This window comes from Corylus avellana, chromosome 1 (assembly GCF_965113065.1).
Source record: "Corylus avellana chromosome 1, dhCorAvel1.hap1.2, whole genome shotgun sequence".
Classification (NCBI taxonomy): domain Eukaryota; kingdom Viridiplantae; phylum Streptophyta; class Magnoliopsida; order Fagales; family Betulaceae; genus Corylus; species Corylus avellana.
In genome coordinates this window covers 17,852,561-17,874,604 of record NC_142490.1, presented here as the reverse complement: position 1 = coordinate 17,874,604, position 22,044 = coordinate 17,852,561, and the positions used below count along the sequence as shown (strand labels likewise).

At 37.0% G+C, this 22,044-nt stretch overlaps 1 pseudogene; it reads right to left on the bottom strand.

Annotated features, from left to right (window-relative positions):
- Positions 1-10,404: 10,404 nt before the first annotated feature.
- Positions 10,405-22,044, bottom strand: part of LOC148588025 (protein HIGH CHLOROPHYLL FLUORESCENCE PHENOTYPE 173, chloroplastic-like) — a 35,904-nt pseudogene continuing 24,264 nt past the window's right edge.

The window sequence follows — 22,044 nt, the reverse complement described above, 5'->3', positions numbered from 1 at the left end:
GAAGGTCATTACCTTGTTCCCAGAAGAAGTTGCTCTCCATAATACGCCAGCAATATGCTTTTGTGAGCTTGAGTCACTTATATATGGTCAATCAATGCATGCATGTCGCATTAGCATTTTGTTATTTCTAAAATTTAGTAATGTATTATTAATGCATGTGATGCACTAATAATATTTTAAGATTAGTTTACCAACCCAAATAATATCTGCAAGCCAGTTGGTATATAGGAGTTCATGCATTCGAGTTTTTGTTTATTGAGAAATTAGTCAGTCATGTACATGATAGAGTTATGAGTATGTCAAAATATGGCAAGTGATTCAAGGCACATTCTTCCATGCAAATGTAAATCATTTGCAGCTCAATCCAAGCACTTCGGATTCTGTTTCCCCTCACCCATGGCATTTGACAACTTTTGCCTAAACAATTCCCTACATCTTATAACAAAGTACAGCACAGAAGCTTAGCTTCTTTGTCTCCCATTGATTGCCTCACCTCTCTCTCTCTCACATAGTTGTAGCCTGCTAAAAGATTAGTCAAATTAAAACAACGAAAGATCCTGGGAAATATATATATATATATATATATATATATATATATATATATATATATATTTTCTTTTAGGAGTAAAAGAAGAGGAAGAAGACGAAATAACGTACGTACGTACCCTCTATGATGTCAATCTTTGATGTCTTTTGCGAGCACAAATTTTTACCATGCCTCCATGAGCCTGAAGTTCAAATCCATTCTTATGCCTACTCTGTGAGTCATCGGAATGTTATGTTTACCCTTATGAAAATAATGCAGAGTGTTAATTAGATGTGACTGATGAATATTTGCTTAAAAGTCGTCACTAATGTTAGACAAATATCAAATAAAATTGTATGAAAATCTTCTTATCCCAGGAAATTTTGAAGCAGCAGACATGAACTCCTATATATATATATATATAGGTGAAAAATCAGACTATTTAGATACTAAAGAAACAGGAAGATCATAAAATAGCTAAGGCGCATGCAACAAATGAAAACTTTCTTCTTCTTTTCTGTGCGTCATTCTTTCTCCTTTTGTTTGGTGGTCTCTCTTGTCTATATAGAAATGCAGCGCTTAACAAATCATTTTAGCCAAATCGACTTTTATATACAAATTTTACATTTCATTTTCGTTTTTTCGGAATAAAACAGTTTCTTACTTTTGCACAGAAATTTTACAAGTGATCATATATAATTAAACTATATATAAGGACCTCCTAAAGTATCCACAATATTTAAAAATCGACGAAAGACCCCCACAATGTACGTATCTGATGTTGATAAAAAATAACATTCGTCCAAAAAATCCGTCAGATACATTGTGGGGGTCTTTCGTCAATTTTTAAAGATTAGGCGCCAAAACGCAAATGTGTGAATACTTTAGGGGGTAAAATATATTTTCTCCAAAAAACAATCATAATAAAACTATCACATAGTTTAACTTTTGGAAAATTTCACTTACCACCACTTATCTTTCATCATTTTTGCAATCATATCCTTAAGTTTTAAAAAGTATCAATTTAGAGTCACAATCTTTTAATTTTTTGCAATGTCAACTATTTCGTCTAGATTCACTGTTAAATCCTAACTGAATATGTGAAATCCCAAAAATACCACACCTCAGACTTGAGTATTTTTTTTTTTTTTGCCTTAAAATTTTAATTATTAAATTAAGGTATTTTTGTAATTTTATAAACATTTCACTCATCAACCATTTGATTTAACTGTGAGTTTGGACGGGAGAGTTGACATTAATGCAAAAAATTGAAAGATACTAGTGACTCCAAATTGACAAATTTTAAAGTACTTTAAGAGTATGATTGCAAAAGTGATGAAAGATTACGGGTGATAAGTGCAGTTTTCTTTATAAATTTTCATATATACATATATATATATATATATATAAAGACATAATTAAAATTGAACTTAAATTATGAAAATAAGCACCCATTAAAAAAAAACTATCCTTGCGCTTGTGATCTTTTGCGCCCAAACGACATTTTCCCGACACCTCACTAAAAGGTGCTTTTATACGCCGCAAAACAAGCGCCGAGATTTTATTACGGGTCAATTGTTTGTAGTGTGTTCAAATGTCACACACTAGCACTAGTTTGCTTACTTAGTGAGCCGTGAATTCATCAGTCGACTAGTAAACATGGTAAGAATAGTAAGCCTAGAGGAATATATAAGACATCCCGACACCTCACTAAAAGGTGCTTTTATACGCCGCAAAACAAGCGCCGAGATTTTATTACGGGTCAATTGTTTGTAGTGTGTTCAAATGTCACACACTAGCACTAGTTTGCTTACTTAGTGAGCCGTGAATTCATCAGTCGACTAGTAAACATGGTAAGAATAGTAAGCCTAGAGGAATATATAAGACATATAGTTGATAGGTTGTGAAATATTGCGAATATAAGAGTATTGACGTGACACACTAGTGTACAATTATTTATACAAAGTAGTTAAAGTTTTTTAAAAAACTATATATAGCATTTCCGGTGCCATGTTATAAGGTAATCGTATAGCTAGCATTTCCGCTGAATGCTTTGATAATGCATTTATTCCTAAAGTTCCCACTAGATAAATTTATAAAAGAATCTACGTTCTTTTCAAAATTATTCTTCTTAACCGACAATATAATTAAAACTGTCAAAAGAATATTGTCATTAAATAATGAGTATGAATCTTAATTTACATTTATTCTCTGAAGAAAAGATGGATAGTCTGGATATATAGACATAGACAAAAGTTTTTCAACCAGAAGCCCACTTCTAGGGCTCTTGGTTTTGTCTTTTTAATTGTCTGCAATGCAAATATTATAATAGTGATATTTTAGATTTTGTTAATTTATCATCTGGATCTCCGGTCCTAGCTAGTAATCCATATTGTCCTTTCCCGTAAACCAATGCATAATTTTTATTACTTTTTTCTCTACCTCTCACACTATGTTCATTATGTTCATATCTATAAAATCCTTATCTTAATTGGACCGACTCGTCTAATGATTTCAAGGCAGTGAATCCTTCTTGATCGTTATCTTGTCCACCACTCTAGAACCCCTCTGAGGTCTACTCTTTTATGTAAACTGACCAACGGACATATTGCTTTTCTTTTTTTGAAACAGACATATTGCTTTTCTAATCAATACTAGAAGAGAAGAACATTACGTAACGTATATGCATGTCGCTTAATTGGGCGTTTTTTTATTCCAAAATTTTGTAATTTATTCTTAATGTATGTGATGCACTAATATTTTAAGATTTGTATAACAACCCAAGTAATGTCTAGATGGAAATGTGGACGTTCAGTCCCCTACCAATGCAAAATATATAAATAAAACCGATTAGTGTCCTTGTTTTAAAACACCACTAACGATTAAAAAAAGGGAAAAAATCTAATTTAGTCTTCCAAACTATCAGTTATTTTCATTTTAGCCTCCTAATGTTTAAAAAGTGACAACCCCAAACTATCAACCAATTGCAATTTGGCACTCCATTAGTCATTACGGTCAAATAGGATGAAAAATTCAATACGACGTCGCTTTGGCAAGGTTAAGTTACTAAAATGCCCTTTTAGGAAAAAAAAAATCAATTTCACGAAAGGCATCCCAAAACGACGTCGTTTTGCTTGAAAAAAGGAAAAAAAAAAAACCCTTAAAAAATTAATTAAAAAAAAATTGTCATTAATTAAAAAAAAAGAAAAAAGGGCCCCCATGGGGGTGGCTGGGCGGCCACACCCAGGCCATGGGGGATATATTATTAAGAAGAAAGATATCCAAAAGACGGAAATAACCTTGTTTGAGTTAACCATGGAGAACAAAGAAAATGGACTAACGTGTATTTTCATTATCAAACAGAAGTTACTGTTTTGTTGTGCATTGGCTTTTTTAAGTATAACTTGTTGGGGAGGCACGTGTTCGATAATAGTATATATAGTTTGTAATGATATTTAACATTAAAACTCAATTTCATATGTAATGTGATATTTAACATTAAAACTCAATTCTTACACAAACACGTTTATTCAATAGCATAGCGTATGTTCCACGTGCTGAATAAACTATTTTTCATTGCAACAAGTCAAAGAGGAACTATGTTAAGATAAAGATAAGGCTTTTTACATGAAATATAGGAAGTGGAAAACCATCTATCCGAAATCCCTCTCAGTAACATGAAGTAAATCAACCACCAGTAACTACCGGCTATTTACAACCCCCAAATATGGTTAGCAAAGACATGAGCTTCCTTATGTTCCACGATAGTCGGCTCATCTTCAACAATTGGCAACATCACCTACTCTAATAATTACAATTTCACAATTTGTGAACGAGTAGGTCATAGATATTAGAAGCTATGATAGGTGAAATGATCCTTGTCCTTTTGTTATAGCATATAGGAGCTTCTCTTTCATCCAATCTAGGAACAAATACAGCACAAAAAATAAGGAAAAAGAATTTTTATCTATTCTTAGCAATGCCAATGAAAATGTATGCGAGAAATTTCTAGAATGGTATTCCATAGGAATTCCAATGAAAATGAAAGCTAGAAATCCCACAGTTAATTTCGAAGAGTAAGCCGACAACTTAAGATAATTTGCACAAGTCATCACGCTAGCTAGGTAGCTCAGTGTCAGCCCAATTGCTACAATGAGGTATAAACCGCTCAGGCAATAAAGAAACAATCATATAATAACAAAAGGAAAAGCAAAATATAAATTGAGCAAATGAGATGTTTTTGGTACAGAATTTTTGAACAATAACTAACTTTGGTCCGAGAGGCTAAACCTCCTGAAGGAAGCCCAAGTGCCTCGGTAACAAACTGCCGAAATCCTCGTCATTGTCCATGGTTGATTCTTGTATAATTCCAGCAACTAAAATTATAGAACAAATGAGTTATTTTTTACATAATGGATGCAAATGTTGATTCAACAAATAAACATATGTATAACAGGCATGAGAACACTTGCATTGATTATGGGAAGATTGCTAGCTCTGTATTCATGATCAAACTTGAGATGATCCAGGAGCTTAAAAGAATATGTTAAGACTTAGCAAAAATAATCAGTATCCCAAGTCATACTTCTTTTGAATTTCTTCGGTTTTCCATGGAATGTGGGTGCATGCGAATTTTGTGCAGTTGCACGTGCCATCAGTAGATTTGTAGCTGACCCTTCTATTCGTCTTCTTTTCATTCTTTCTTCTTCTAACACCAGTAATACTGGAAGAGATGTCATTAAAATATTTTTATCACTGTGTGTCAAAGATGTTACCACGTATTCCCATGATAGAGGAAGACTATTAAGTATGGTTGTGACTTGCATTTTGTCTAACACTGGGTGACCTGCATTTGATAATTCATTTGCAACAAGTTCCATTTGATTAACATACTCACCTACATAATCATTTTCTTCCATATGAGCATTGTTATACTTGTTTGATAACAATTGTATGTGTGTGTCAGATCTAGGTCCATACTTTTGATCTAAAGCTTTGATGCAGCCTAACTAAGTGGGAAGCGAATAAAACAATACAAGAAGAAGGATAAATAATTCTTAGATCTTGAGTCTATCAATGATTTAAGAATTCTTCTCAAAACTATAGAGTCTATCTAAGGTTTCAATGCAAAATATGAAGAAAACTCCTCTGAGTAATTCTTATTTAGAGAAAACTAATCAAATAACATAAACTGTCTTTTCAAGAGGCTATAATCATATATTTATAGCTCCAAGACTTCTAATACTAGTAAAGGACGGAAATAAGGCTCCCAAAACCCTAATCCTAGTAAAACTAAACAAAGTCGGTTTAAAGCAAATAATAGCGAAAAATTAACATAGATTACCCCGAGTGCACTTGATCACAGGTATAGTGCGATCGATCGCCCTACCAAGGACTTGTGTGCTCGACCGTGCGCTCGGTCGCAGACTCGGTTGCACTTCCAAGGACTTCTGCGCTTGATCATGTGCTCAATCACTGATGCAGGGGTGGATCAATCACAGTTCCAGAGACGACCTTCTCCATATCAGGTGCACTGTGCTCGATCGCAGTTCCAGGGACTACCTCCGTTGCCGCCTGAGTCTGGGAACGTGTCACCATCTTTCGGGGCCGGTTTCTTCACATAATCATCCATTTGGGTCTTCCTCATATACTCCCAGGCATTGTAGTCTACATCATCTTCCCCAAGTTGAACAGAATTTGCCCTCGAATTCGCATCCTCCTCCGACGAGTCTTCCATAAACAGCACAAGATGCTTGACATTGAAAACATCTGACGTCTTGATGTGGCTGGGCAATTTCAACTGATAAGCATTGTGGTTGATCTTCTTCATAATCTCTACCAGACCAATCTTGCAAGCCGCTAGCTTATTGTACTCACCAATAGGAAATCTATCTTTAGTTAGAACTGCCCACACAAATTCACCTTCGTCAAATTCCAAAGCACGCCGCTTCTTGTCCGCATCCGCCTTGTACTTCGCCGTTGATTCTTGTAGGTTCTTGATGGTTAACTTGTGACCCTCTTGTATTTGAGCAATAAGATCCTCCACCTTGGTGTGTATCCTTTTTAAATCGGGAGAGGTGCTTAATCCAGTGGTGCTCACGGATTACTCCCATAGATGATGGTGAGCGAACTAAAGCCGGTGCTTCGGTTGACGGACCAATTGCAAGCAAACTCAGCTTGGTACAACTGCTGGTCCCATGACTTGAGGTGCTCACTCACCAATCTCGTAAGCAACGTCCCCATTGACTGATTATCAACCTTCGTTTGCCCGTCTGCTTGTGGGTGGTAAGCTCTACTAAAATCAAGCCTTGTGTGAGATAATTGCCATAAGCACCGCCAAAAGTGGCTAAGGAATCGCGTATCGCAGTCTAAAACTATGGACAATGGTAAGCCGTGGAGGCGGTAGACCTCACGATAATACAATTGTACCACGTTCACGGCATCGGCAGTCTTTTTGCATGCAACAAAATGAATCATCTTAGAAAATTGATCAACTACCACAAAGATGGAATCATTACCTTTTTGGGTCCGAGGTAAACCCAACACAAAGTCCATGCTCACATTAGTCCATGGGCCCTCCGGAATAGGTAGCGGCATATATAAATCGGCATTTGTAGCCACTCCTTTTGATACTTGGCACACCCTACAACAGCGTACCAATTTCTCCACCTCCTTCCTTATGCTTGGCCAATAAAACTTCTCCACCACTAGCTGGAAAGTCTTGTCACGCCCCATGTGCCCTTCATTATGGCGCTCTTGAATAATCCTCAACAGGAGACTGCTGTCGGGAATGCACAGCTGAGTGCCCTTGAAGAGGAACCCATTATGTAGCCCAAAATCACTCCAAACTCCCGAAGACACATCATCAGTAATAGGGCCAAAAAGAGAGTCAGTTGATAAAGAATCCTTTAAAATGTCAAAACCAATTACCTTATTCTCCATGGTGGTCAAGAGCGTCGACTTCCAGCTAAGGGTGTTGGACACTTTGTTCAAGGTTCCCGACTTGTGTTTGATGGTGAAGGAGAATTATTGCACATATGCAGCCCACTTTGCATGCCGGGAGGATAGTTTATCTTGACTATTGAGGTGCTTCAACACCTCATGATTTGAGTACAAGATAAAATCATTGTAGGCTAGGTAAGAGCTCCAATGCCTCAATGATTGCACCAATGCTTAAAACTCCACATCATAGGTGCTATAGTTGAGCCTTGAGCCACTCAACTTTTCACTAAAGAATGCCATCAGTCTTCCCCCTTGACTCAATACCGCTCCAATGCCGACTTTGGAAGTGTCACAATTCAACTCGAATGACAATTCAAAATACGGAAGGACAAACAATGAGGCCGATGTCAACTTAAGTTTAATCAACTCAAATGCTTCAGTAGCCGCCTCACTCCAAGAGAATTTTCCTGCCTTCATGCACTTCGTGATAGGCGCCATGGTGGTGCTAAAATCATGAATGAAACGCCTATAAAATGAAACCAATCCATGGAAACTTCTCACCTCATGTAATGTAGTAGGAATGGGCCAATCCCGAACGGCCGCCACTTTCGATTCGTCCACCGCCAACCCGTCTTTAGACACCACATAGCCAAGAAAAAGTACCAAATCTGTCATAATGAGCACTTGGCCGGCGATGCGTAGAGCTTCTCTTTTTGGAGCAATTGAAGTACTTCCCTCACATGTTGAATATGTGTCTCTCTAGCGGGGCTGTACATAAGTACATCATCAAAGTATGCTATTACGAACCTCCCAATAAAAGGCAAAAAGACTTGGTTCATCACTCTCATGAATGTGCTAGGTGCATTAGATAATCCGAATGGCATCACCAACCATTCAAAGAGCCACTCCCGCGTGTTAAACACTGTTTTTCACTCATCACTTGGCCACACCCGAATTCGATGATATCCACTCCTTAGATCCAGCTTGGTGAATATCACTGCCCCGCTCAATTGGTCCAACAAATCATCCAACCGGGGAATAGAAAACCGATACCTCATAGTGATCATGTTGATGGCTCTACTATCCACACACATCCTCCATGAACCATCCTTCTTAGGAGTGAGTAAAGTCAGTACCGCACATGGACTCAAACTCTCTCGAATATGCCCTTTGGCCAATAACCCCTCCACTTGTCGCCTCAACTCTTCATGCTCTTTAAGGCTCATGCGGTAGTGTGGTTGGTTAGGTAGACTCGATCCCGACACCAAATCAATTTGGTGTTGTATGTCACGAAAATCGGGTAGCTCATAGGGTAATTCCACCGGAAATACGTCTGCAAATTCTTCTACTAACCCCTTGGCTTCTTCCGAAACCTCTTCTATTTTATTGCCCTCTTTACCCATTAGTAGATACCCACAATCCGATTCTAGCATCTCCTCAATGAACTCATGTCTGGTCAACAGCGTTTGACTCATCCTTATTGAAGGTTTGGGCCCTTCTCCTAGACCATGTAGGAGAGTAAGCTTCACATTGTCCACCAAAAAATTGTAGGTGTTCCTCCTTCCGTCATGATGCACATTTCTATTATATTGCCATGGCCTCCCGAGTAGTATGTGGCATGCATCCATCACCACCACGTCACACCACACCTTATCCTTATACCTCTTCCCAATGGAAAAATTCACAAGGAAACGTTTAGATACAATTACCTCGTTGGCCTTTTTGAGCCACTCCAAGCGATATGGTGTAGGGTGCTTCTTCGTCTCAAGGCCCAACTTCTAAACCGCTTCTTCAGCCATGACATTCTCACAGCTGCCCCCATCAATAACAAGTTTGCATCCCTTACCTCCAACCGTGCAAATTGTGTGGAAAAGATTGTGGCGCTGCTCGTCATCCCCCACTACCTTTCGAGGTGTATAACATATCCTCCTAACCATCAATAGAGGAGTGTCATCCCTAGTAGTAAATTCTTCGTCGACTCCACCGAAGTTGTCGAAATTTGCTTCTTGATCCTCTCCATAGCCTTGCTCATTGAAGGCTTTTCCCGAATCCACGAATAGGCCCTTACCATACTTCTCCCCCTTCCGACAATCTGCCATCCGGTGACTCGACTCCCCACATCAAAAACACTTGGGACCAGTTGTAGCCCCGCGTCGGCTTGGTTGCCCCACGATTGTGGGATTTTTACTTGGACCGGTCAATTGAGGAATGGTTTCCCAATCTGTGAACGGACCCTTGATCGGTTGTAGCTTCCACCACCGCCACGCCCAAATGTGTTTAAAGTCCTTTGTGCCGACGCCTTCTTGATTAACAACGCCCTTTGGTGGGCCTCCGACACCTTGGTGGAGTCAAAGAGGGTAAATGTATCTTGGATTTGTGGCCGCAAACCCCCAATATATCGGGACACTAATTGTTTATCCAATTCGGACAAATCAACTGGTGTCAATAACTTGTAGAACTCTTCCGTGTACTCATCCACGGACTTTGAACCTTGACTCCAATTGTGCAGCCGTTGATACATGGTTCGGAGATAATTGTTGGGCAAAAAGGCGGGTCGCATCTTCCTCAACAATTTATCCCAATTGTTGAGCTTTCTCTTGCCTTTTCTCGCCTTAGCTTGCTTCAATTGCTGCCACCATGCCGCAGCCTTTCCTCGGATCTTGGTTGCGACCGAAGAAACTCGTCGATCTTTCAGTACCCCTTTGAAGTCGAGAATCTTCAATTGCCACCACCCAATCCAGGAATTTCTTGGGTTGAAGACCCCCTTGGAATTCTGGAATCTCAAGTTTGAATTCGCTCTCCCACCGATTAGCATAAGCTTGTGCAGGGGGTCAACGGCCCAGCGTGTGGCGCTCCGCAAAAGGGCTTGCACATCCATACCTGTCGTCACCTTCGTCTTCCTCCTCCAACACATGTGGTGGGGGTCGCAGTCGACTCTAGTCATGGAGGCGTGCGTCGGCCAGTTGGGTGGTGAGGTCTTCAATCTGATCCCTCATAACCGCAACCTGCCCTTCCTCACGTCTTCCCAGTGTCTCTTGTTCTTCATGAATTGAATCATCACGTTCATACACGTCGTGCAAGCTTGCAAAGCGGTTGCCCTTCCTTCCTCTTGTGTTTGGAGCTATGGAAAGTGACTGAGCTTTGATACCAACTGATGCAGCCTAACTAAGTGGGAAGATAAATAATTCTTAGATCTTGAGTCTATCAAGGATTTGAGAATTCTTCTAAAAACTATAGAGTCTATCTAAGGTTTTAAGGCAAAATATGAAGAAAACTCCTCTGAGTAATTCTTATTTAGAGAAAACTGATCAAATAACATAAACTGTCTTTTCAAGAGGCTATAATCATATATTTATAGCCCCAAGACTCCTAATACTAATAAAGGACTGAAGTAAGGCTCCCAAAACCCTAATCCTAATAAAACAAGTAAACAAAGTCAATTAAAAGCAAAAAATAGCGAAAAATTAACATAGATTACCCCGAGTGCGCTCGATCGCAGGTATAGTGCAATCGATCGCACTACCAGGGACTTGTGCGCTCGACCATGCGCTCGGTCGCACTTCCAAGGACTTCTGTGCTTGATCATGTGCTCGATCGCTGATGTAGGGGTGGATCGATCGTAGTTCCAGAGACGACCTTCTCCATATCAGGTGCACTACGCTCGATCGCAGTCAAGGTGCGATCGATCGCAATTCCAGGGACAACCTCCGTTGCCACGCGAGTCTAGGAACGTGTCACCATCTTTCGGGGCGTCTTCATACAATCATCCATTCGAGTCTTCCTCATATACTCTAAGACATTGTAGTCTACATCAAGCTTCCATCATACCTTTTGTTGTTTCATGTTCTTCAAAAAGAGGAATGATATTATCCTTCATGTTGTGTAGAAGGGTAGCTCTTGCCATACGGTTATCTTCTTGCCATTTTTCTTGTTTTTTGACAACCTCTGCATCATTTACACCATCTAATTCTAGTTTTACAGAATTAAGAGTGTATAATATTTTCTCATGCATTAGTACAAAAGAAATTTTCCGTTTCCACATTCTAAAATTGATGCCATTACAGTTGAAAAAGGGGAAGAAAAACCTGATCTTTTTGAGTTTTCTAGGACAGATTCTTTGTCTTTCTCTCAAATTGGCAAAATTTCCTTGCTCTTTAGGGATGATTCTTCAACATGCTAAAAACCTGGTGGTGTTGTCGCTTCCCTCTTGTAGAGAAATTGTTTCTCAGTTTTTGTTGGTGGAGATTCCAGATAAGTATTCCAATAATTTTTCTCCAATAAATAACGTCTCTTCAAAACTTCAACACTGTTTGAATATTGAAAACCCCCCAATGTAACAGTAAGGAGTTTCACGTTTGGATTGCCAACCATTTGTTGGAGATTGTAGAAAGCTATTGTCGATGCCAATCCCACTACTTGTCTATTGATTGTTTGGATAATCTGTCATATGGATAATCTGTCATATGAAAGTTTGATAATCTTCATATTGTGTAGATTCTTCTACAGATTTTTCTTCAATTTGTTGTTTCTCTTTGTTGTCCATTGTTCGTTGGGCTCTGATACCATTGTAGGAAAATATAATGATGATCTTCGTAGAAGGATTTTGTCCCGTGAGGATAAAAATCCTATAGAGGACTAAAGAGAAGAGAAGAGAGAAAAATAGATATTGTATAAAAATGCTTGGAATGAATAATTACGTACTGTCTTTCTCTTTATATAGTAGTCTAATACAACTCTTCATCAAGAGTTGTATTTGTTCTCTTATACCTCTATGAAAATTATCACCTTCTATAGAGATGATTAGGTGTGGGGATGACCATACTAATTATGGTGTGATCACCCCTACATATATAACATATACTTTCAAACACAAGTTGCAGTGTTAACCCTGCCCTTGGTGGTACAAAATTCATGCATACGATATATATATATATATATATATATATAAGTGTCACCCTCTGAAGGGTGACCCGAACTGTTCAAGCATCACCTTCCAAAAGGTGACGTGTGGCTCTAAATGTCACATTCTAATTTCGTTTTAACTGCACAAATGTCACTACTATTGAGTCCAGTCACTATGTTTAGAATCTTTTGGTAAGTGTCACTATGCAAACGTCACTACATCAATAATGACATTTTTTTTAGCTTAAAACGTCATATTCCAAGAGTCACTATATATGGTTTTTTTTTTGTAGTGTATTGACAATCATAATTCAAGTTCCAGTTCCAAGAACCTGTATTCCAATCATATTCTAGTTTGGAAACACCATGGTCGGGATGAAGCATGGAGACTTAGGCTTTAGATTTGAGCATCCAGAAATTTCTAGCACTCTCATCGCCTTGACTATTGTTATCAAGCCTCAAGCCCATCTGCCAACTCTATCTCATATGGAGGAGAGTTGGATTTTTCAAGAGAGATTCTTCAGTACATTCAAACTTAGCACAGATTTACGGCATCTATCTTGAGGAAGAGAATATATTGGAGGAGGTAAATTTTTTGGTTAATACCATAGAAATTGTTGAAGAGAATGATGTCCACTGTGTGTTTGATGAAAGTCCAAAGAGTGAAATATCTCACTAGGTTCTTGAGAAAATTATTTACGTTGATTTCATAGGGCTTGAATTTTTTGTAGTCAAATTTTCATAAATAAAATCTTGAAGTTAGTTTTGGCGGGTTGGAGGACAATTTGATTATGTTCTAGTCTAGAAAGAATTGTTCATTTTTTGAGAATTTTTATTCATAGTGAATTTAAGACAATAAATCAAGAGCATATAAAGACTAATTTATCTCAAACCGGTGTGACAAACTTCAAATCTACTATTTAGAGTCATGTTGTGATGGGTTGCAAGTTGTTTCTCTTCTGGTATCATGTTTGTTAGATCGGGCCTTTAACCATCTCATCTATAAACCAATTGGTGTTCAGTGAGGGAAGCCAAACTCTTTTATGGAATTCAAAATCGCACCCCGCAAGGCATGTTTTAAGAGCCATCTAAGTGAGCAGAACGGCATTATTGAACCTCAACAATCCCTTCCTCAACATAACGCTCCCACGATTCAAACCCATGACCCTTGCTCTGATACCATTTATGGGATCTAACTTTTGACCATCTCATCTAAAAACTAATTGGTATTCAGTGAGGGAAGCCAAATTCTTTTATGGCATTCAAAATCGCACCCCGCAAGGCATGTTCTAAGAGTTGTGCAAGTGAGCAGAGCAGCATTATTGAACCTCAACAAAGTTGTTTTGGTGTTGAGAAATATATGATAGAAGAAATTGACTGGACATATGAAAGATTGAGGCAAAGATGATTTGAATTTGATGACGAATTCTTTTCAACCCACAGAGCCTGATCCTGAAGAATTAGCATATGAGTTGTCGGTATAATACCGAATTGATGGTGCTAGAATCTCCTGAGAGAGAAGATCAGCACAAGCATGACTAGAGTTGGGCTTAAGTTTTGAGGATTAGTTTGAAAATAACATCTTTTCGCTTTGTCTACAAGTATTTTGCCTTGTTCCCATGTCTCGGGACTATTTTTGTATTTTTGTATTTTTGTATTTTTTTTGCTTTTTATCCAAGTATTTTTATTGGAGAAGACTCAAAATTAGCCTATATAAAGGCATATGGCATGTGTTCTTTTTCAATTCAGTTTTAAAGTATTAACCAATTCGATTTCATTGTTTCCGTTTGGTGCCATACGCTAGCTGTTAAAACAATTATAGTTCTGTTTGACATTTTGTAGCTTGCATCATAAAGCATAGACTTCGAACTTTGACAAAGAGAGATTTAAAACAGCAGTAGTTCTTCCCACATTTAGAATTATGTTATTTTAAAGTTTTATATGAATATAATATGTTTCAAAAACAAATATAAATGCCCATATATAACGTAACATCATCATGACTCTGCATTCTTAAATTCAAAACTTTGGTGTAATAAGGTCTTTTGTCTAGAATCTAGTGAGTTCTCTCTTGAAAAATTCATCGTGTAGATCCCAAAATGTCTAATCAAAGTTGTTAGTTCTTGTGTTGGCTTAATTCAGTTCCAAAATGCAGATACTACTGTTCACGGCTCAAATACTGATATAGAATGCTCAGAATCCAATCTCCACCGTTCATAATGTAGATTCATGTGTTATGAACGTCCCTGCAAAATTTCAGCTCAATCGGACCACAAACGCCCATCGATCGGAGTTGTTGATGAAGACTGGACAGTCCGGGTCCGGACCTCCAGAATCCGGGTCCGGACCCCATTTCTAGAAACTTGATTTTTCAAGTAGGGTCCGGACCTCAATTCCCCGGGTCCGGACCCCAGTTCCCGAAAGTGCATTTTATGAGGCCTGTCCGGACCTCAGATCTGCAGGGTCCGGACCTGGCTGACTTATTAGGGTTATTTTCTATTTAAACACGATTTTGCTACATTTACAAGTACGTATTTTATTGAGCAAATATCTGGGTGCTTAGAGAGAGAGAATTTGTTTTAGATTATTGTTGAAGAGAAAATACGTGAAGCCAATCGTAGTTCCGGTGAAAGGAAATCTTTTAGAAGAATCGTGCCAGATGTTCTGGAAAGGGCTACTGAGGTAGAAGTCAAGTGGGTCACTTGTCGTGTGCAAGGAAGAGTCAAAGGTTTTGTTATTCTTCTTGTATTCCTTATTCTTCTATATAGTGAATTGATTTCCTGGGTTTGACTGCCCCGGAGAGGTTTTACATTTAGAGAGTTCTCTAAATGGTTTCCTCTTCGTAACCAAATTTCTGTGTTCTTGATTGCATATTTCATATCAGTATTTGGTTGACCTTTTAACTGCTTAGTTAGATCTGCTTTCTAGTTATTTTCTGTAAAACTCCTAGACGTGTGAGTAGGTGATAATTGGAGTCGTTTTAGAATTTTCAATTGGTATCAGAGCGGGTTCACTCTGTGAAGGATTTATTTCCTGAGTGTGATCCGAGACTCCATATCAAATGTCTCATACTGTTGCTCCTAATTCTCTTCCCGTCTTTGACGGAACAAATTATACGCTTTGGAAAATTCGTATGAGAGCATATTTTAAATCCATTAATGTTTGGCATATTGTTGAATCTGGATGGACACGTCCAGAAAAAGCAATAGCTGAATGGACAACAGAGGAAAAGAATAATGCTACTGCGAATGACAAAGCTATAAATGCTATTTACATCTCTGTTTCAAATGAGGAATTTTCTAGAATTTCTAGATGTGAAATAGCTAAGGAAGCCTGGGAAACTTTAGAAATCACACATGAAGGAACTAAGGTTGTTAGAACTTCAAAAATTCAAATGTTGGTTTCTCAATTTGAGGAGATTAGAATGCAGGAAGATGAAACTTTTGATGAATTCTATTCAAAGCTTAGTGCCATTAGAAACTCTACCATTAATTTGGGAAAGAAAATGGATGATGCTAAAGTGGTGAAAAAAATCTTAAGATCTTTGCCTGAGAGGTTTATTCCCCAAATTGCTGCTATACAACAGAGCAAGGACTTAGATACTATGAGAGTAGAAGAACTTGTAGGTTCCCTTCAGACCTTTGAGCTAATTCTTCCTAAACACAAGAACACCAAAAATATTGCTCTTAAGGCAAAAAATGTTAAGGTTGACTCTTGTGGTTCATCTGATGAGGATTCTGGAAATGAGGAAGAAATTGCTATGTTTGCTAAGAAGTTTAGGAAATTCTTTAGAGCCAAGAAAGGAAATCTTAGAAATAGCAATTCACAATTTTCTGAGAAATCTAGAAATGAGAATGTTGAGAAAGGAAAGTCACCTAAAGGTATCAAGTGTCACGAATGTGGAGGACATGGACACATTCGTGTTGACTGTGCTAACTTGAGAAAGTCAAATGGCAAGGCATTTAATGTGACTCAAAGTGATGAGTCAGACAAGGACGATGCTGAACAAGGAGTTAATTACTTAGCATTTGGAGTTAGTTATGAGAGTGAGCATGAGAATAGTGAGTGTAATTCTCAAGACAAACAAGGTGTGTCCGATAATGATTCGGAAGAAGAAGATGATTTGCAAAATGCTTATAATAATCTCTTTGTGGAATACACTAAACTGAAAAAGCTGAATAAGCAGCAATTGAAGAAACTCAATGAGGTTAATCTTGAAAATGATCAACTTTCTGTCACCTTAACTGATTCTCTTGCTACTCATAATACTTTGATGTCTGAAAATCAAATGCTAATTGCCAAAGTGAAATCCTTAGAGAATGAACTGAATGAATCAAAGAATCATTTAACAAAATTCTCTAGTGAAAAGCTAAATCAAATGCTACATAATCAGAAACATTCGTTTGATAGAACTGGATTGGGTTTTGATAAATCTGCTATTTTATCTACTAATGTTGCTTCTTCTTCAAAGATGATTTTTGTGAAACCAGTGAACAAAGAAGATAGCTTGGCTGAAAAGAAGGTAATTTCTCCTCAAATTTCCAAAGATGGAAAAGGTAAGGGAACTCTAACTGATTCCTATATGTCTAGTTCTAAGTCGAGAAGTATGCACATGTTAAGGAACCAACCTTCTCAAAGGTTTATTCCTACGTGTCATAACTGTGGTAAGATTGGACATATTCGTCCTAAGTGTTTTCAGCTTAACAGTCATGAGCCTAAAAGAGAATATTTCCATTCTAGAAATAGTTATGAGAAATTATTCAACATGATGAGAGACGTAGTAACACGGTTAGATGTCTTGGATAAGAGTTACACAGTTGTCCCTGATGTGAAGAAAGTTTGGGTCAAGAAGATTAATACCATTCACCCATTGAGGGGGAGTGGTAATGGACTCACCTAGATTAGGTGGGCACATAGACCATGCCTAGAAATTGAGCATATTGATATTTGTCTATAGCTGTTCTAGGGCATTTTTTTCTTAATTTTTGTTTGCTTTGTTTTTATTTTCTTTGATTATTTTTTATTCTTTTAGATTGTTTTAATTGTTAGATACTCAGTTTCTCATGTCTTGTGCTCAAATGAATATTTTACATATGAGTGGGGTCAATATTTCTGCAATTTACATCTATTGCTCCATATGTTTCTGATATACCTTGTTTTTCTGAAGACTGTTAAAGGAGTAAGAGTCAGTTTTTCTCATGTTCGAAATTGTGCACTTTTTGCCCCATTAGGTTTAGATTTTTGTTATATGTTTGGAAATTTGGAGAAAACATTTTGTTTGGAAGATAGGCAGTGTAGAATCTTGCCACTTGACCAACTCGTTAGTTGAACCTAGCTCCAAAAAAATTCCACCATTTTCCAACAAAAAAAAAAAAAAAAAAAAAAAAAGGGCATAAAATAAGCTCAGATGATTTCATTTTGCTTCTGTCTGTCCCTAAAGAAAGAATCAGTGATCAAATCATTGCGGAAATAGATGATTACTAAAGGACATGGTAAAAGAAAATGATCAGTCTCAGGGAGAGTGTATCGGATGAGGGAATCTAGGTCCTAACATTATAAGGTTTTACTGTGGTTTGAATCAGACTGTTGGTCTTCCTTTACAAAATGTCTGCCTAGATTTACCTTTCATTGATGAAATCTTAGTTAATGGGAGTACTCACACACTACACCATCACATGAGATTTCTGATTATTGCCTACTTGACTGAATTCACAGACCAAGGTTGTGTCATGCATATGGTACATTTACGGTGTAAGTGTAGCTTGTTGATCACTCCGAATTGTTCAGATATTCATACGAGCATGCATGATCTATTGCTTATCTATACAAGTTTTCTTTGGTGTTTTGTTTTTTTTTTTAAAAAAAAAGAAAAAGAAAAGAAAAAAAAAAGAAAAAAAAAAAAGGAAAGCTTTTGGATATTCATTGTGCAATACATGAGTCTTTGATGTGTTATCATGTGTGTTCATTTAACTTTTAAAGGGGGAGAAACATGCTTTGCATTTCCAGTTTCCTGTTGTTAATTGAGTCATACATTGAGGGGGAGTTTTGTTGATGTTTCTTTATAATCACGCATCATTTTTTTTCATGAGTTTTATTTATGTCTTCTTGTTCCACATATGCCTTGATGTATTTTGTGAAGTGTTTCAGGAAACATGAAGACCTTTTGTCATTCTGTGACAAAAAGGGGGAGTAAATATGGGGAGATGATGGGATTGGCTCGACATTTTGGTTTTGTCACTGAATTGCCAAAGGGGGAGTTTGTTAGTTCTTGTGTTGGCTTAATTCAGTTCCAAAATGCAGATGCTACTGTTCACGGCTCAAACACTGATATAGAATGCTCAGAATCCAATCTCCACCGTTCATAATGTAGATTCATGTGTTATGAACGTCCCTGCAAAATTTCAGCTCAATCGGACCACAAACGCTTATCGATCGGAGTTGTTGATGAAGACTGGACAGTCCGGGTCCGGACCTCCAGAAGCCGGGTCCGGACCCCATTTCCAGAAACTTGATTTTTCAAGCAGGGTCCGGACCTCAATTCCCCGGGTCCGGACCCCAATTCCCGAAAGTGCATTTTATGAGGCCTGTCCAGACCTCAGATCTGCAGGGTCCAGACCTGGCTGACTTATTAGGGTTATTTTCTATTTAAACACGATTTTACTACATTTACAAGTACGTATTTTATTGAGCAAATATCTGGGTGCTTAGAGAGAGAGAATTTGTTTTAGATTATTGTTGAAGAGAAAATACGTGAAGCCAATCGGAGTTCCGGTGAAAGGAAATCTTTTAGAAGAATCGTGCCAGATGTTCTGGAAAGGGCTACTGAGGTAGAAGTCAAGTGGGTCACTTGTCGTGTGCAAGGAAGAGTCAAAGGTTTTGTTATTCTTCTTGTATTCCTTATTCTTCTATATAGTGAATTGATTTCCTGGGTTTGGCTGCCCCGGAGAGGTTTTACATTTAGAGAGTTCTCTAAATGGTTTCCTCTTCGTAACCAAATTTCTGTGTTCTTGATTGCATATTTCATATCAGTATTTGGTTGACCTTTTAACTGCTTAGTTAGATCTGCTTTCTAGTTATTTTCTGTAAAACTCCTAGACGTGTGAGTAGGTGATAATTGGAGTCGTTTTAGAATTTTCAAAAGTGAAATTATTAATAGTAAAGATTTAATATTATGAACTTTTAAAGAAATTCAAAGGATTAGAATATTCCTCAAGGAGTACTTACCACTGGACAAATTTTTAAACAATCTAATTTCTTTTCAAAGTTATCTTTTTCAACCAATTATACAATTAAAACTGTCGTATAAGAACATTACTGGAAACCAACTTCAAAAAAATATCATTAAATAATGAGTGTCCTTAAGTTGAATCTCTACGTTTATTCCCTAAAGAAATAATAAATAGACGTAGAGAAAAGTATTAATTTTTATATATTGGTCTTGTTCAGGTAAATGTTAAACCTTTAATCAGACAAAAGTGTTTTGTTGTGTTTAAGAGATGTCAGACATCATAATTTATATATATATATAATTCATTACTAGGAATGAATCAAGTTTGTATGACGGACCTATATATTTATTTCAAGGAAGACTACATTCTCATTAAAAGTTGATTTGAGTAAAATTGTCCCAATGTGATTAATTTAGTGCAATAATTAAAAAAAAAAAATTAAAAAAATTGACATGCTATAGCATCTATGTGCCTGCAGATGGACATGTATCACATGTCTATGTGACTGCATGTGGAGTACTGCAAACAATTAGAGGGCACTCACCCACATTAAGTTAATCCATAAATCCTAAACCAAACCCATTTATGATATATGTATATGATTTTCAAGGCAGTGTAATCATCACATACTAGAAGCCCTCTGAGGTCTACTCATTTTTGTAAACTGACCAGCTGACATATTGTATCCAGTTGTAATTTAATACTAGAAGAACATTACAAGAAGTTGCTCTCCATAATACGCCAGCAATATTTTACTTTTGTGTGAGCAATTGAGTCGCTTATATATGATCAATCCATGCATGCATATGTCGCATTAGCACCTTTTATTTCTGAAATTTAGTAATGTATTATTAATGCATGTGATGCGCTAATCTTTTAAGATTAGTTTAACAACCCAAATAATGTCTGCAACCCAAATAAATTTACAACAACGGTGGCGGTCGGTATATATATATAGGAGTTTATGCATTCGAGTTTTGTTTATCGAGAAATCAGTAATGTACGTATATGATAGAATTATGAGTATGTCAAAATATGGCAAGTGATTCAAGGCACATTCTTCCATGCAATTGTAAATCATTTGCAGCTCAATTCAAGCACTTTGGATTCTGTCACCCCTCACCCATGGTCTGACAACTTTTGCCTAAACAATTTTCTACATCTTATAACAAAGTACAGCACAGAAGCTTCTTTTGTCTCCCCTTAATTACCTCACCTCTCTCTCTCTGTCTCTCATAGTTGTACTTGGAGCCTGCTAAAAGATTAGTCAAATTAACACAACAAAAGATCCTGGGAAATATATATATATAGGAGTAAAAGAAGAGGAAGAAAGACGCACTAACGTGCCCTCGATATATATAATTAAACAGTTTCTTAATTTTGTGTGATATATATATATATATATATAAACTCCAAAGTTAGCAATAAAAAAATAATCATAATAAAACTATCACATAGTCTAATTTTGGGAAAACTTCACTTCCCACCTGTGACCTTCTATTACTTTTTCAATTATACTCTTAAACATTAAAAGTGTCGAAAGAATATTATCATTAAATAATGATCGGTATGAATCTTTACATTTATTCTCTAAAGAAACAATGGATAGACATCAGAAAAAGTTTTTTAGATTTTGTTAATTTGTTATCTAGATCTCCTGTCCTAGCTAGTTATTCATATTGTCCTTTCCAGTAAATGAATGCATAAGATTTCATGCATTTTTCTCTACCTTTCAAACTAGCTAGCTAGGTTCATCTATAAAATTCTCATCTTAATTGGACAGGCTCGTCTAATGATATGTATATGATTTCAAGGCAGTGAATACTTCTTGATCCTTATATTGTCCAGTACTACTAGAAGCCCTCTGAGGCCTACTCATTTTTGTAAACTGACCAGCTGACATAGTGTACCCATTTGTAATTTAATACTAGAAGAACATTACAAGAAGGTGACAGCAAAACTGATCGACCAGCTGACATATTGTACCCATTTGTAATTTAATATTAGAAGAACATTAGAGGAAGGTGTCGTATGTTGTAAGAACAATTATAGTTTTGTTTGATATTTTATAGTTTGGATCAGAAAGCATAAAATTTGAACATTGACAAAGAGAGATTTAAAACAGGAGTAATTCTCCCCTCATTTAGAATTATGTTATTTTAAAGTTTTATATATATGAGTACTATGAATCTCTACATTTATTCCCTAAAGAAATAATAAATAGACGTAGACAAAAGTAATAATTTTTAAATGTTGGTCTTGTTCGTCAGGTAACTGTTAAACCATTAACCAGGCAATGATTAACTGCGCGCTAGTGTTTTGTTGTGTTTAAGAGATGAGAGACATCATAATTTACATAATTCATTATTAGGAATGGTTGATTCAAGTTTATATGAATTGAAGGACCTATTTATTTCAAGGAAGACTACTTTCTCATTAAAAGTT